Source organism: Bombina bombina, chromosome 1 (genome assembly GCF_027579735.1).
Source record: "Bombina bombina isolate aBomBom1 chromosome 1, aBomBom1.pri, whole genome shotgun sequence".
NCBI classification, from domain to species: Eukaryota; Metazoa; Chordata; class Amphibia; order Anura; family Bombinatoridae; genus Bombina; species Bombina bombina.
Window position 1 is genome coordinate 1,540,836,649 of NC_069499.1, and position 16,697 is coordinate 1,540,853,345.

General features: G+C 41.3%; 1 protein-coding gene across 1 annotated transcript in view; it reads right to left on the reverse strand.

Moving 5' to 3' along the window:
- CACNA1G (calcium voltage-gated channel subunit alpha1 G) overlaps window positions 1-16,697 on the reverse strand; it is a 686,261-nt gene that overhangs the window by 29,364 nt on the left and 640,200 nt on the right. The gene's annotated exons all lie outside the window — the stretch shown is intronic.

The window sequence follows — 16,697 nt, forward strand, 5'->3', positions numbered from 1 at the left end:
GAGACCGGGGAGGCCCCGGCACACCATCTCTCGGAACTTCGGAAGCTCCTGGGGATACAGGAGAAAAGCCCGCGAACGGCGGCCATCTTTGACTCTGCAGCCGCACTTTACTCAGTACCCGAGTTGGTCCCTGGCAGCGCCTAGTCATACGGAGCTTCTTCTGCAGGTACTCGGCTAGTGGAGAGAAGGCCTTGATACCGCTGGAACACCTCAGGACCCCTTCTTCCCAGGTAATCTTGCACCGGGGTCATCTGCAAACCCCCACAGCTGCCTCCGATCCTGTCACACGGCCTCTACTTGGGTCTGCACCAGATGCTAGTGGGTTCCCCCAAAAAAGTAAACAGGGAGAGGAAAATAGAGAAAAAAAAGCAGGCACAAATCAGTACCCTTGCCCAGCTGTAGCGTTACTCTTAAGCTCCCAGTCTCAGAATACATGCGGCCAGGTTACACACTGGAGACAGGAACTCTCCCTGACAGCATAAATTTTATACAGGACACTTTATAGCAGACCCAGCTCACTGAGCTACACAAACACTCCAGCACTAATTCAGACACTATACCTGCTGCATTGCAAGCCATAATTAACTACTAGAGGTCTCCACATCTACCTGAAGCAATTTCATGGATACTTAACACCACGGCTGTGGAATAAGCTGATAAAACCTCTTTTTTTGCTTCACACAGTCTGAGCCTTTACACCCTCCTGGGTAAAGTCCACACTGAGCAGATCATCTACATAATTTATAACTACAGACACTGCTCTGGGACCACACTGTGTTACTCTGCAGAACTTTTGCTGGGGACTTTTAAAATCACCTCTCTTATTGAGGCCACCTCACGACTCTTCCCCCCAATATAGTCTGCAGAATTTGTATCATACCCAGGTCACTTGCTACTATTGTGGAGCCTCATCCTAGAGAGGACACTCTGCACAATCTATACAGGAGCAACATCTCTACTCCCCTGGACGCCCCCCTCTCCCCCCTTTCCCGCGTCCACCCCTAGGGCGCGGGTCATATCCTCCCTCCTTTTACCGGTCTCGCCCAGAGGTGGTACATCCCCAGGAGGGGGGGGAATCGCTCACCTTTCCCACAGACCTGCAGTGAACTACTGAACCTCCCTATCTACACCCTGCTATAGGAAAATGATGGGCTAGAGCACCTGGCTTTGGAGGGGCGGGGGTGACATCCCCCCAAAAATTCATCTATCATTGATTCAGCAACCTCAAGCCTGCACCTTTAAATTCTACTCTCTGGATAGCCTCTCTCCTATGACATGGCTCAGTCTATCAAAAGAAAACCAAAACACCAGGAAAATCCTAAGAGGACTCTCACGGATCACTTCCACAGTAAAACCTTCTCAGATCCTGAGTTCTCAGGAGAGGATTCCAGAGATTCAGCAGCTCCAGGGGCAGATAATTCTAGACCTGAGGTAACTCGCAAAGATAAAACCACACTCTCTCAATCAACTTTTCTAGAATCCATCAGAATCTTAACTGATAAGATGGACACTCACTATTCGTCCCTAAGGCAAGAGCTCCGTCACTCAGTTGGCGAACTGAAACGCGAAATCTCTTCTCTGGGAGAGAGAACTGAAATCCTTGAGAGGAAACATGAAGATTTGGCGACTGATCATGCCAACCTCTTAGCTTACTCTCAATCACTAGCAGAACAAATGTCTGATCTCGAATCCAAGTTGGCAGATAATGAAGACAGATCCCGCCGCAACAACCTCAGGATCCGCGGAATTCCGGAAGATGTCTCTACATCAAACCTCCAACAATACTTGGTTACATTGTTTAAGATCATCCTTGACTCCACCACAGATCAAGATCTCCTAATGGACAGAGCACACAGGTCCACACGCCCCCGTAACTCCATACCTGACACTCCCAGAGACGTCATTGTACGCCTACACTACTACACCACTAAAGAGAAGATCATGAGAGCCTCCTTCACTAACAGACCCCTTAAGGAACCATACAACAAGTTACAGATCTTCCCTGACCTATCTCCATACACACTAAACAAAAGAAGGACTTTCCATCAGTTCACCCTGGCTCTCAGACAAAACAAGATCAAATACAGGTGGGGATTCCCTGTGAAGTTACATGTTCAACACCAAGATTCATCTCACACAGTCTCCTCCTTAGAACAAGGCATGAAACTCCTCACCACCTGGGAACTCATTAGCCCCCCTGGACTACCCCCCAGGAAAAAAGGAAAAACAGGTGATCTGGACCCCTCAGCCTCTGAATGGCACTCCAGAGCCTCTATTCCACTACTTCAAGACCTGGGATGACCCTTATGTCCTATCTGAAGTTACTTGTTGCACTAATATCCCTTCTCCTGCCCCTTTGAAAGACTGTTTCTTTCCATTTTCCTATTGGACTTACCTCCAGGGGTTATTTTGGGATTGGGGGTGTACACACGGGTACACATCTTACTCTTTTTTCACCCCCCTATCCTAGGTCCCCCTACCTGGACGCTTATTACGAACATTCGACGGACAGGTAAGCCTAGAGCCCACACACGGGTACATATCTTACTCTACTCTTGGCTCACGGCTCCTTATTTTCCTACACAGTTCTGATAAAATCTTATTATGACAAGTTTATATATCGCAAGTTTACTTGTGATTTGTTAAATGTCCGAAATGTTATTTTTCTTGTTGATTTTGCTCATTAAGTTATTGCATTCAGTCTTTGTTCTCTCTAAAGGAAATTTAGGATCCAATGTATACAAACTTAACACAGGTATTATTGATCTAATATTATTAGCTCACCCTTCTCTTAGTATCCTTTTGTCCTTTATTCTCCTCTATCACCATTGCACTTAGCTAACTAAAAAGTTGTTATCAGAATTTATCCTCTAGGTTAAATGTCCAGGTCAACAAGGCCATATTTACTCTCTCTTATAAGTTTTCTATACCACCCTCAAGCTCTTATTACTTGTGATTTGTTAAATGCCCGAAATGTTATTTATCTTGTTGATTTTGCTCATTGAGTTATTGCATTCAGTCTTTGTTCTATCTAAAGGAAATTTAGGATTCAATGTATACAAACTTAACACAGGTATTATTGGTCTAATGTTATTAGCTCACCCTTCTCTTAGTATCCTTTTGTCCTTTATTCTCCTCTATCACCATTGCACTTAGCTAACTAAAAAGTTGTTATCATAATTTATGCTCTAGGTTAAATGTCCAGGTCAACAAGGCCATGTTTACTCTCTCTTATAAGTTTTCTATACCACCCTCAAGCTCTTATTCTCATATCCACAACTGTCATGATACCTCCATTAACCTTCATGTTCTTTTTACATTTACCTCCATCCAACTCCTCTTCCTCCCTTACTACTTATCCACTCACCACATACGCTAAATCATACCTTTCTATACAGGATAGCCCTTATACAAATATCTACTTATCCAGTTCTCAATATTCTACACATCATCACCCTCTACTGAATCATCTCACCCACCTCTCCATCCAACATTGGGGGGGCTCTACCCCCGCTTCCTCTCGGCCCTCCCTCTCACGCCTCCTTCTTACCTTCTACTCGAACACTGCCACTATTTCTACCCCTTTCTACAGGATTGCACTTTTTTTCTCTTCTCCTATTTCCTCCCATCTACCTCCCTCCCCCAATACTTATTCCACCATCTGTCCCCACCTCTCACTTCCACGACTTACAGCTCCTTCTACCCGTCCTCATATTAACCCCCCACTGAATATACATTCAAGGCTCCGCCCCCCCCCTTCCTCAATCCCCCCCTCTCCCTTCACCATATACTCCTCTATTTACGATAGCTCAACTCAAGGCCTCTTAACATATCTCCTCACCCCTTCCTACCCATATCCCTCTCCTCCTTTTATACAAAGCGGCTCTGGCCCGCTGTTTCCCTTCTCCCGAAATATATATCTTTATAAGTGAAGTTAACTCTTGCTCCCTATCTCTATAACTGGTACTCATCCACATTTTTCGGACTCTACCCGACCCCTCCCCCCCCTTTTTTTTTTTTTTTTTTTTTTTTTTTTTTTCTCTCTCCCCTTCTTCGTCCTTCTCTCTCTTCCCTCTACCCCCATCTACTGTTCTCAACCCAAGTGCACCATGAAAGGCCTACATCTTCTAACTCTTAATGTTCAGGGTTTGAACTCCCCTACCAAACGAAGCCTCCTCTTTAACTATTTACGTAAAAACCACGTAGACATCGCCTTCATTCAGGAGACACACTGGACTCACGTATACTCCAAACGATACACCTCCAAACACTACCCAACACTTCTAGATGCAACATTCCCATCGAAATCTAGAGGGGTAGCTATCTATATAGGCAAGAATGTCCATTATGATCAGATCTATACAGAGTTAGATCCCCAAGCACGCTATATTATCGCTGTCTGTAGAATAAACACCCACCTAGTTACCCTCCTTAACATATATGCACCGAATAGTAAACAAGTCAACTTCCTTAGAACTTTACTTAAATCTATAGCTTCTATACAGCAGGGAGACCTCATAATAGGAGGGGACTTCAATCTCATATGGGATATACAATTAGACAGATTAGGACCTCCACTCTCTAGAAATGATAGAGCAACCCACTCCCTATCCTCAGCCCTCCAATCACTAATAGCACTACATGACTTATATGACGTTTGGCGTGCTCTACACCCACAAGATAAGGAATTCACTTTCTACTCTTTTCCACATAGATCACATACGCGCATAGACTACTTTTTTGTATGTGCCAAGTTCCTTGACAATGTCTATTCTACTACTATCTCCCCAGTTTCGTGGTCAGATCATGACTCACTCCACATGCAAATAGGCCCATACACCCGCCCACCTCCCCTCACTTGGCGCCTACAGGACTGGACTCTTACAGACCCACATCTTAAGACTTCCCTACAGAACATAATCACAGATTATATCTCCCTTAATGACAATGATCAGACCTCAGCACAAAACCAGTGGGCCGCCCTGAAGGCAGTGGTAAGAGGCCACCTCATCCAATTCGAATGGGAGACTCGGGCAAAAGGCAAGTCCTCCTTATCCTCTTTGAATATCCAACTTCGCCAACCTATCTCACACATACTCCCCCTCTCTCAATGACAAAATCTCAGACACTATGAAACAAATCCAAACTCTTGAACTCAAGAAAACCCAATCCATGTTAGAGAAGTATAAAAGGATTTATTACCATTTTGCTAACAAAGCCTCCACGCTTCTAGCCAACAAACTTAAAAACCGCACAGCCCAAGCCAGAATCATGTCCATACGCACTCCCCTAGGGACACAGGCTACTGCCCCTCGTGAAATTGGCAACACCTTCAGGCAATATTACTCTGACCTTTACAATATAGAGTCCAATCTGGAATCTCCGGCCTCCTCAGTCCAACATATCTCTGAGTTCCTTAGATCCCTCGCCCTCCCCTCATTATCTCCCGAGGACTCCTCCCCTCTGACATCCCCGTTCACCACACAAGAAATCTCAAACGTTATACGCAACCTAAAATTAGGGAAAGCCCCTGGCCCAGACGGATTCACAGCTAGGTTTTACAAGACTTTCTTACCTCAGATCCTCCCTATCCTCGGTAAGTTCTTCCAAGACGTACTATCAGGTACCCCTCTAGCAACTGAATTTCTAGAAGCTACAATAGTTACCATTTTAAAACCGGGTAAACCCCCTGACTTGTGCAGCAGCTATCGACCAATCTCATTGATAAACACTGACACCAAAATATATGCCAAACTCCTTGCCAATAGGGTTGCAAAAGTTATTCCCTCCCTTATAGCGAACGATCAAGTTGGTTTTATCCTGAATAGAGAAGGAGTCGATGCAACTAGACGAATCCTGGATATTCTACATCATGCGGACTACCGGCAAATCCCCTTCCTGGCCCTGTCACTAGACGCAGAAAAAGCGTTTGACAGGGTCAGGTGGGAGTTCCTATGGGAGGCTATGACCATTTTTGGTTTTCCTACCTCCTTTGTAGGTGCGGTTCAAGCTCTCTATAACCGCCCCACGGCTACTGTTTGCGGGGTGGGGTTCCAATCTCCCAAATTCACGATTGCAAAAGGTACCCGACAGGGCTGTCCCCTATCCCCACTGTTGTTTGCCCTCACTATAGAGCCCTTAGCTCAATCTATCAGATCAGACCCTCAGACATTAGGATTAACAATAGGTCCACATACCCATAAAATTTCCCTCTATGCAGATGACATCACTCTCTTCCTCACTTCTCCTGACACTTCTCTCCCTGCAGTCTTTACTCTCCTCGAGAAATTCGGTTCACTATGCTTCTATAAATTGAATGTAACTAAAACTGAGGCCCTTCCCATAAACATCCCTCCGCAAACCCTCTCTATACTACAGTCCACCTATCACTTCCAATGGAAATCTTCTTCGCTTAAGATTCTAGGAGTTCACCTCAGCCCAGATCCCCTGACCACGATATCACAGAATTATACCGATAGACTTCCGGAATTTAGGAAGTTGCTAGATTCATGGGAGTTTAGGGAGATCTCTTGGACAGGCCGTATTGCCGCGATAAAGATGTCCTTCCTCCCCAAGGTCACATATCTTTTTAGATCTATTCCTTACAACATCCCGAGACCACTCCTTAATAGATTTCAAAGTCTAATCACTTCGTATGTCTGGAGAGACCGTCGTCCTAGGACCTCGGGCCGCACACTCGAAAAACCGATCTTACAGGGAGGCCTTGCTCTCCCGAATATGATCACATATTACAATGCCGCAAGACTCTCACATATCCTTCGCTGGAATGATCCTGAGAGACATCTCTGCTGGTACTCTCTAGAATCCTCACTATTGCCCTCAAATATAACCCTCCCCGACATAATCTGGATCCCCCCCCATCACAGACGAGACGTTGATGGCCTGCATCCTATTTTCAGACACACACTCCGATTTTGGGACCAAATCAGACACCACTCAGACATCTCCCCCCACCCCTCTCCAGCCATGACAATCTCTGCCGCTCTCTTCTGCCTTCCAGACTCCCACCATGACCTATGGCCACAGGTACACGCACTACAGGTCTCCGACCTCTATGAGCTAGACACATGGCTCTCACACCCAGCAATGTGTGCGAAATTTCAACTTCCACCTAAATTACACTTTGAGGGATTCCGATTGAGCACTCGCTTACGCACTTGGGGTTACCCTAAACAAACTCTACGCCCTTTAACCACATGGGAGAAAGCATGGCGGGGAGCTCACGCTCTCCGACATCTCCTGACCCTTCACTACAACTTACTTATTAACCCGGCTCCTTCGCAAAAAATCTCACAGCATCAGGCCTGGGAGAGAGAAATCGGTCTCACCCTTACTCTAGAGGATTGGCATGCCAGAATTAAAACAACCAAAAAGATCCTCCATTGTGCCACACTGTGGGAACTACATTATAAGATTTTGGTCCGTTGGCACCATGTACCAACCATCCTACACAAGATCTATCACTCCCAATCTCCAGAGTGCTGGAGAGGATGCAAGATGCTTGGTTCTCCACTCCACATATGGTGGTCTTGCCCAATAATTCAGCCATTATGGAAGAAAGTATTTACACTCCTTCGGGCATTAGGCCTCACCCCCCCATTTACCCCTGAGGTTGCCCTTTTACACATGCGAATGTCTGACCTTACCACCTCTGGAGAAGCACTCACGATGTATGTCCTCATGGCCACAAAACTGACCCTAGCTAGAGCTTGGAGAGAGGAGAGGTCGCCAACTCTCTCTCAGGTAATCTCATCTACACATTACATTGGCCAAATGGAACAATACTCGTTCAGAGTACTTGATAGCACTAATGCCTTCTATGAAATTTGGCTCCCATGGCTCACTAGGTTCCCCAACTGGTCCTCAAGCCCTTAAACCACACCATAGACTCATTAATCATCTTCTGCTTTCCCGTTCCTTCACACCCTCTCCCCTTTTTTTTTTTTTTTTTTTTTTCTCTCTCTCTCTCCTCTCTCCCTGCTTCTCTTCTCCTCTCTCTTCCCCTCTATAACCCATTATGTCCGTCTTATATAAATCCCAGTATTCTATATCTCTATCATGTTGAGTACCAATATCATCTTTAAACACAGACTCAATATCTAAACCTGTATTTACAAAGCGTTACTCCCAGAAAAGAGACCCATTTACCGTATAGACTTGCTTCCATCCTTATTTCCATGTTTCTTATTCACTCTTTCTTTTTTTTTGTTATATAAAAGTATGCAATATTTGACATTTAATTGTATTATTCAATGACATTACATTGTACCTCCAATTTTATATCTGTTGGCATACTGTTGTTTAATATGTTGTCTCAATAAAAAAAAAAATAAAAAAAAAAAAAAAAAAAAAATTCCAGGGACACTTTGCAGCAGAGCAAGCAAGCAGGTTACTGGAGTATTGACGACCTACTGTTCAACTGCTCCGCCCACTCAGTTCTGCAATCAAAACACACCCATTTGAAAGTAATAGTATAATTTAGACTTATCCATAGTTTATTATACAGATTACAGCACCAAGCTCTTACACCTACCCAGTCTCTGGAACACATTCTGGACATATGGTTATTTTTACAACACAGCATCAAAATTAGAAAGACAAATAATATGTGAACCAATTCAATAATAATAATATTCCATTTGGAATGAATTATATTTCATTAATACGCTATATCTAATTATAATCCATCTATCTGTATATATGTATGTGTGTGTATATATATATATCAATGCAAACAACAAATGTTATGCAAAAGAGATTTTCAGGGACATTTCCAGGGACAAAAAAAAATCCAGGGACATACAACAAAATCCAGGGACTGTCCCTGGAAATCAGGGACTGTTGGCAAGTATGCATTCCTGCCTATTCTGCCATTAATCCAGTCCCCAGGCTTGAGGCCTACTGCACAACAGTATACCGACAAGAATGTGAGCACCACCAATCTATGTGGTGAAAGTGAGGTACTACAAGATAGCAAAACTCCTAGTTAACCTACAGCTGCATTCACTTACATAGGATCTATATTTTGCATTGTCTCCCATCCTACTGGGCCATTTCAAGAGGAGGGGTCTTGTCATGGTTAAAGACAAGTCCAAAAAGTCTCTAATTAACTTTTAATTCCAAATAAAAGGTTAAGAGACGGAGCTCCTTGCAGATGCGACCTCACAGTTCGGCAGCTAACTCCGCCCCCAGCATGCAGTATTACATAACAATTCATTATTTTATTTATTATTTTTAAAGCGTATGATCATATCAATATTTTTTTAGGGGGCACAGCATTCCATTTGGGGGGGCATTGCCCCCCAATGCCCCCCCTTGGAGCCGACCCTGGGTCTTGTCCTATAAAACTATGCAGCTTACCCTAATAAATTGTTTGGACGGTACTGTGAGTTTCTGCAGTTTCCCAGCTCCTTTTGCTTGAACCTGTGTTATTATCTGGATTCCTGACCTCTTCCTGTTTCTCTGGACTTCGCACCCTGCTTGCTCTTTTTGTTTTGAAGCCTCGTTTGGACTGTCTTCCTGTGTATGACCCCCGGCCTGTTAACTGGACTTTGTTTTACATAACCTGCTACTCTGGACTGTCTTTTGCTTTTCTCCTTTACTTCAGCACAGAGGGACCATCACCCAACACCATAGGTGGCAATCATCTCAGCCTGACAAGAAGACTGTGACATCAGCAGTGATGATGCTAATTGCCTGTTTTATTTATTTCAGCATGCAGCAGACAGTAGTTGTGTGGAATAAGATTGCTGTCAAAAAGGCACATGTGTGTAATTCTTTATCATTCTACATAAATTGTGACATACAAATACTAATCTAAATTTACAAATAACATTTTTTTGGGAAACACAATTTTTTTTTTAGGATACAAATTCTTTTTTTTCTGAAGAACTATATAGTTTTTTTGAAAGAACAATCTTCTTTTTTGGAATTACACTTCCAGCATTTGTCTTAACACTGTCAACAATAAATGCTAGTTCCCGTTTTGCTAAAGGACTTGTCTTTGGACAAGTTGCTGTTTTGCTTTTTTTAATTAAATGTGGAGAAATGGCTGACCAAATCAATATTTTTTAGTACATTATTGTATAAAACAAGACATAATAAGCACTTTAAAAATGTTAAAACGTTGTATGTCACATGATAAAATGTTTACCTGAGATGTTAATGTGCTGGGGTTGTCAGCCATTTCTTCACATTTAAAGGGACATGAAACCCAACATTTTACTTTCATTATTTAGCTATAGAAGACAATTTTAAAAAAAGTTTCCAATTTACTTCTATTACTAAATTTACTTTGTTCCCATTTTATTCTTTGTTAAAGAGATACCTAGGTAGGTAGCATGTACATGCCTGAAGCACTACATGACAAATAGTACTGCCATCTAGTGCTCTTGTGAATGCTGCCATATCGTGTTGCAGACACGTGCACACTCCTGCACTTTTCAACAATTTATAACAAGAAAACAAAGAAAATGTGATAATAGATTTATGTTGAAATGTTGTTTAAAATTGTATTCTCTATCTGAATTTATGGTCTCTTTAATTAAAAGCAAAACAGCAACCAGTTCCCAGACAAACTGACTGCTGTGACATGACAAGTCCTTTAGCAAAATGGGAACTAGCATTTATTTTTTAAAGTGTTTTGACACATGCTGGAAGTGTAATTCCAAAAAATATATAAAAAATAAATATGTAGTATTTGTAAATGTAGATTTGATTTTGTATTTCACAATTTATGTACAATAATAAAGAAGACACACACTTGCCTTTTTATCAGCAATCTAATTCCATATAGCTGAAGTATAACTATTCACAGAGCACTTACTCTGGTGAGTTGAAGACACTCGCCTAGATTACGAGTTATGCCCGCTATAGGGAAATTAATGAACGCAAGAAAAGTTTAACCCCCTATTGCGCAGCCATTACAAGTTTTTTAAAACCCGGCTTGTGCGTGCGATATGGGGTTTTTAAGCTCCATACGCACACAAAACAAGTGCTGTTTTGATGTGCTCATGCACGCTTTCATCACCATAAACATCAATGGGGAGAGCGGATCAGAAAAAAGTTTAACACCTGCGATCGCGGAAAGAAAAGCTCCATACCGCAGCCCCATTAATGTCTATGGGGGAAAAGAAAGTAACGTTTAAACCTAACACCCTAACATAAACCCTACGTCTAAACACCCCTAATCTGCCGTCCTCGACATCGCTGACACCTACCTAGTTATTAACCCCTAATCTGCTGCTCTCGATACCTCCGCAACCTAAATAAAGTTATTAACCCCTAATCTGCCGCTCCCAATATCGCCACCACTATACTAAAGTTATTAACTCCTATTCCGCCGCTCCCCGACATCGCCGCAACTAAATAAAAGTTATTAACCCCTAAACCTCTGGCCTCCCACATCACTACCACTAAATAAACCTATTAACACCTAAACCGCCAGCCCCCCACATTGCAACAACCTAAATAAAACTATTAACCCCTACACCTACCCCTAAACCTAACAGTAACTCTAACACCCCCTAACTTTAACATAATTAAAATAGAGCTAAATTAAAGTTACAATTATTAAATAAATAATACCTATTTAAAACTAAATAAAAACTTACCTGTGAAATAAAACCTAAGCTAGCTACATTATAACTAATAGTTATATTGTAGCTAGCTTAGGTTTTATTTTTATTTCACAGGTAAGTTTGTATTTATTTTAACTAGGTAGACTAGTTAGTAAATAGTTATTAATTATTTACTAACTACCTAGTTAAAATAAATACAAACTTACCTGTAAAATAAAACCTAAGCTACCTTACACTAAAACACAAAAAATAAAAAAAAATAAAAAATCCTACCATTACAAAAAAAACATCGAAATTATCCAAAAAAATAAAAATGATTCCTATTCTAATGCCCTTTAAAAAAAAACAACATCTTCTATCTTGATCCCGGCGGCGCGGAGCGGGTCCATCCTGAAGACATCTGGCACGGAGCATCCTCTTCATACGGTCGCTGCCGTACACTGAATCTTCAATGCAAGGGAGCCGCTTCAAGATGGCGTCCCTTGCATTCCTATTGGCTGAAAATTTTGAATCAGCCAATAGGAATTAGAGCTGCTAAAATCCTATTGGCTGTTTAAATTAGCCAATAGGATTTAAGCAGCTCTCATTCTGTTGGCTGATTTGAATCATCCAATAGAATGAGAGCTGCTTAAATCCTATTTACTGATTTGAACAGCCAATAGGATTTTAGCAGCTCTAATTCCTATTGGTTCATTCAAATTTTTCAGCCAATAGGAATGCAAGGGACACCATCTTGGATTGCGTACCTTGCATTGAAGATTTTTAAGGGTTTTTTGGGTGTTTTTTTTTTTAAGTTTAGGGATTGGGCATGTAAAAGAGCTAAATGCCCTTTTAAGTACAATGCCCATCCAAATGCCCTTTTAGGGGGAATGGGTAGCTTAGGTTTCTGTTAGAGTTAGATTTTTTATTTTGGGAGGTTGGTTGGGTGGTGGGTTTTACTGTTGGGGGGGATTTTGTATTTTTTTTTTACAGGTAAAAACAGAATTTATGCTTACCTGATAAATTACTTTCTCCAACGGTGTGTCCGGTCCACGGCGTCATCCATTACTTGTGGGATATTCTCCTCCCCCACAGGGAAAGGCAAGGAGAGCACACAGCAAGAGCTGTCCATATAGTCCCTCCCAGGCTCTGCCCCCCCCAGTCATTCGACCGACGGTTAGGAGAAAAAAGGAGAAACTATAGGGTGCCGTGGTGACTGTAGTGTATAGAGAAAGAAATTTTTCAAACCTGATTAAAAAACCAGGGCGGGCCGTGGACCGGACACACCGTTGGAGAAAGTAATTTATCAGGTAAGCATAAATTCTGTTTTCTCCAACATTGGTGTGTCCGGTCCACGGCGTCATGCATTACTTGTGGGAACCAATACCAAAGCTTTAGGACACGAATGAAGGGAGGGAGCAAATCAGGTTACCTAAACAGAAGGCACCACGGCTTGCAAAACCTTTCTCCCAAAAATAGCCTCCGAAGAAGCAAAAGTATTAAATTTGTAGAATTTTGGCAAAAGAGTGCAGAGAAGACTAAGTCGCTGCCTTACATAACTGATCAACAGAAGCCTCGTTCTTGAAGGCCCATGTGGAAGTCACAGCCCTAGTAGAGTGAGCTTTTTGTCCTCTCCTCTTACCAGAATAAATGACAAACAAAGAAGAAGTTTGTCTGAAATCCTTTGTTGCTTCTAAATAGAACTTTAAAGCACGGACTACATCTAAATTGTGTAACAAACGTTCCTTCTTTGAAACTGGTAATCGAACACAAAGAAGGAACAACTATTTCCTGGTTAATATTCTTGTTGGAAACAACTTTTGGAAGAAAACCAGGCTTGGTACGCAAAACAACCTTATCTGAATGGAAACACCAGATAGGGTGGATCACACTGCAAAGCAGATTGTTCAGAAACTCTTCTAGCAGAAGAAATAGCAACCAAAAACAGAACTTTCCAAGATAGTAACTTGATATCTATGGAATGTAAGGGTTCAAACGGAACCCCTTGAAGAACTGAAAGAACTAAATTTAGACTCCAGGGAGGAGTCAAAGGTCTGTAAACAGGCTTGATTCTGACCAAAGCCTGTACAAAAGCTTGTACATCTGGCACAGCTGCCAGTCGTTTGTGTAACAACACGGATAAAGCAGAAATCTGTCCTTTTAGAGAACTCGCTGACAACCCTTTATCCAAAACCTCTTGGAGAAAGGAGAGAATCTTAGGAATTTTAATCTTACTCCAGGAGAATCCCTTGGATTCTCACCAACAGATATATTTTTTCCATATTTTATGGTAAATCTTTCTAGTCACAGGTTTTCTGGCTTGAACCAGAGTATCACTGAATTTGAAAACCCACGCTTGGATAAAATCAAGCGTTCAATTTCCAAGCAGTCAGCTGCAGAGAACCTAGATTTGGATGTTCGAATGGACCTTGTACTAGAAGATCCTGTCTCAAAGATAGCTTCCATGGTGGAGCCGATGACTATTCACCAGGTCTGCATACCAAGTCCTGCGTGGCCACGCAGGAGCTATCAGAATCACCAAGGCCTTCTCCTGTTTGATCCTGGCTACGAGCCTGGGAAGGAGAGGGAATGGTGGAAACACATAAGCTAGGTTGAACGACCAAGGCGCCACTAATGCATCCACTAGAGTCGCCTTGGGATCCCTGGATCTGGACCCGTAGCAAGGAACCTTCAGCACTATTTTAAAATAACAAACTCTTGATAGAAGAATAAAAAACTACAACTAAACACCACAAACTCCTCACCATCCCCGAGGAGATGCTACTTGTTCAGAGCGGCAAGGAGAATGACTGGGGGGGGCGGAGCCTGGGAGGGACTATATGGACAGCTCTTGCTGTGTGCTCTCCTTGCCTTTCCCTGTGGGGGAGGAGAATATCCCACAAGTAATGGATGACGCCGTGGACCGGACACACCAATGTTGGAGAAAGAGCTGTTTAACTTAGGGCCTTTTAAGGGCCATTAGTAGTTTATTGTAGGCTAGGTTTTTTTTTATTTTGGCTGGGCTTTTTTATTTTGATAGGGCTATTAGATTAGGTGTAATTCTTTTTTATTTTTGATCATTTCGTTTGTTACTTAAGTGTTTGTTATTTTTTGTAATTTAGTATTTTTTATTTTTTGTAATTAGATACTTTGTAATTTTTAGAGTAGTGTTAGGATTTTTTTAATGTGTAGTTTAGTTTAATTGGTAGTTAGTTTAATTTTAGTTTAATAATTATATTAGTTTAATTGTTAGTTTAAACATAGTTTTTTTAATTTGACAGGTAAGTTTTAATTTAATTTTACTTAGGGAAATTGTAATTTTAATATAAAGTTAGGGGGGCGTTGGTTTAGGGGTTACTAGTTTAATTTAGTTTATTGCGATGTGGGGGGCTTTCGGTTTAGGAATTAATAGTTTACTTTAGAATATTTCGTTGTGGGGGTTTGTGGTTTAGGGGTTAATAGGTTTATTATAGTGGCGGCAGTGTAGGGCTTAATAACTTTAGTATAGTGGGGGCAATGTGGGCGAACGGCAGATTAGGGGTTAATAATATTTAAATAGCATTTGAGATGTGGGAGGGTGGCGGTTTAGGGGTTAATATGTTTATTATAGTGCTGACAATGTCGGGGAGCGGCGGAATAGGGGGTTAATAAAAAATGTAGTGGCGGAGATGTCAGGAGCGGCAGATTAGGGGTTAATAACTTTAATATAGTGTTTGTGATGCGGGAGGGTGGCGGTTCAAGGGTTAATAGGTAGTTTATGGGTGTTTAGTGTACTTTGTAGCAGTTTAGTTATGAGTTTTATGTAACAGATTTGTAGCGTAAATCTGATAACTACTGCTTTTAGATGGCAGTACAGATCTTGTCATTTTAGGCTGTAACGCAGGTTTTTTAGCCAGAACGCAAAACTCATAATGGCAAACGCTATGGGAATCCCATTAAAAAACGTCCTTTTTAAGAGTGCGGTACTGACGTTGCGTTACAGGCTAAAAGGCTTGCGATACACCTATACCGACAAGACTCGTAATGGCTGCGGTGCGGTTTTAACGCTGAAATGACCATATTTTCAGCGTTAAAAGACGAACGCACAACTTGTAATCTATCTGACAAAAAAAATTCCTACATTATTTACATAGAGATGTTCATGTGGAATTTTCATGTCAGCAGTTATGCTGCATCAGTTTCAAGTGATTTAGCATATGAGTATTATGTCCCTTTAACAAAAATAAGTGTGCAAATTGATATTACAAGTGCATGGCAAAACAGATTTACCAGAGAAGGTTTAGCGCAGCTGACATCACTTTAGTGCGCCCTATACCTTCAATGAAGATCGCGACAGTGCTAAATATTGCTCATTTTACAAGTTGAAAGTTATGGGTTGCGTTCAAACGCAAGTCAAGACAGTGTTAGAAGAATTAGCTCCACCTGAGACCTGAAGTGTTAGGGCTAAAATAAAAATGTAAAACATATTAAAATAAAGTATTGCACTAATATATAAACATTTTAAATAAAAAAATATAACTATATATATATATATATATATACTGTATGTCTAAATATTTGCATGTGTGCATGTATACATATATACATTCGATATATGTGTTTTAAATGTGTGTGTGTGTGTGTGTGTATATATATATATATATACTGTATATATATATATATATATAATCTTTATGGCATGGCCTAGTACTCACGGTAACCTTTGAACCACCGGGGTGCACATCAAAAGATCCAGCATACTTCAAAGATCCAACATATTACAAATAGGAAGGCACTCGCCGGGTTTAACAAGAATAAAGTTTGAAAACGGAGGTAAAACTCTGAAACATTACGCCATAAGGAATAAAACTTTATCCTTGTTAAACCCGGCGAGTGCCTTCCTTTTTGTAATATATATACACATACACGTTTGAGGCCTTCCCCTTCAAATACCTTGAAATATGCAATTTAATTTTTAACCAATTCTAATGTTTTTTTTAATAGAAATACTTCATATTCCTATGTTCTTCAGCTAGAAGAAAATGTTTATATTATATATATATATTCATATAAATATATTGGTATAGATATACATTTTACAAACAATATACATTTATATATAGAAATATATATTTAAAA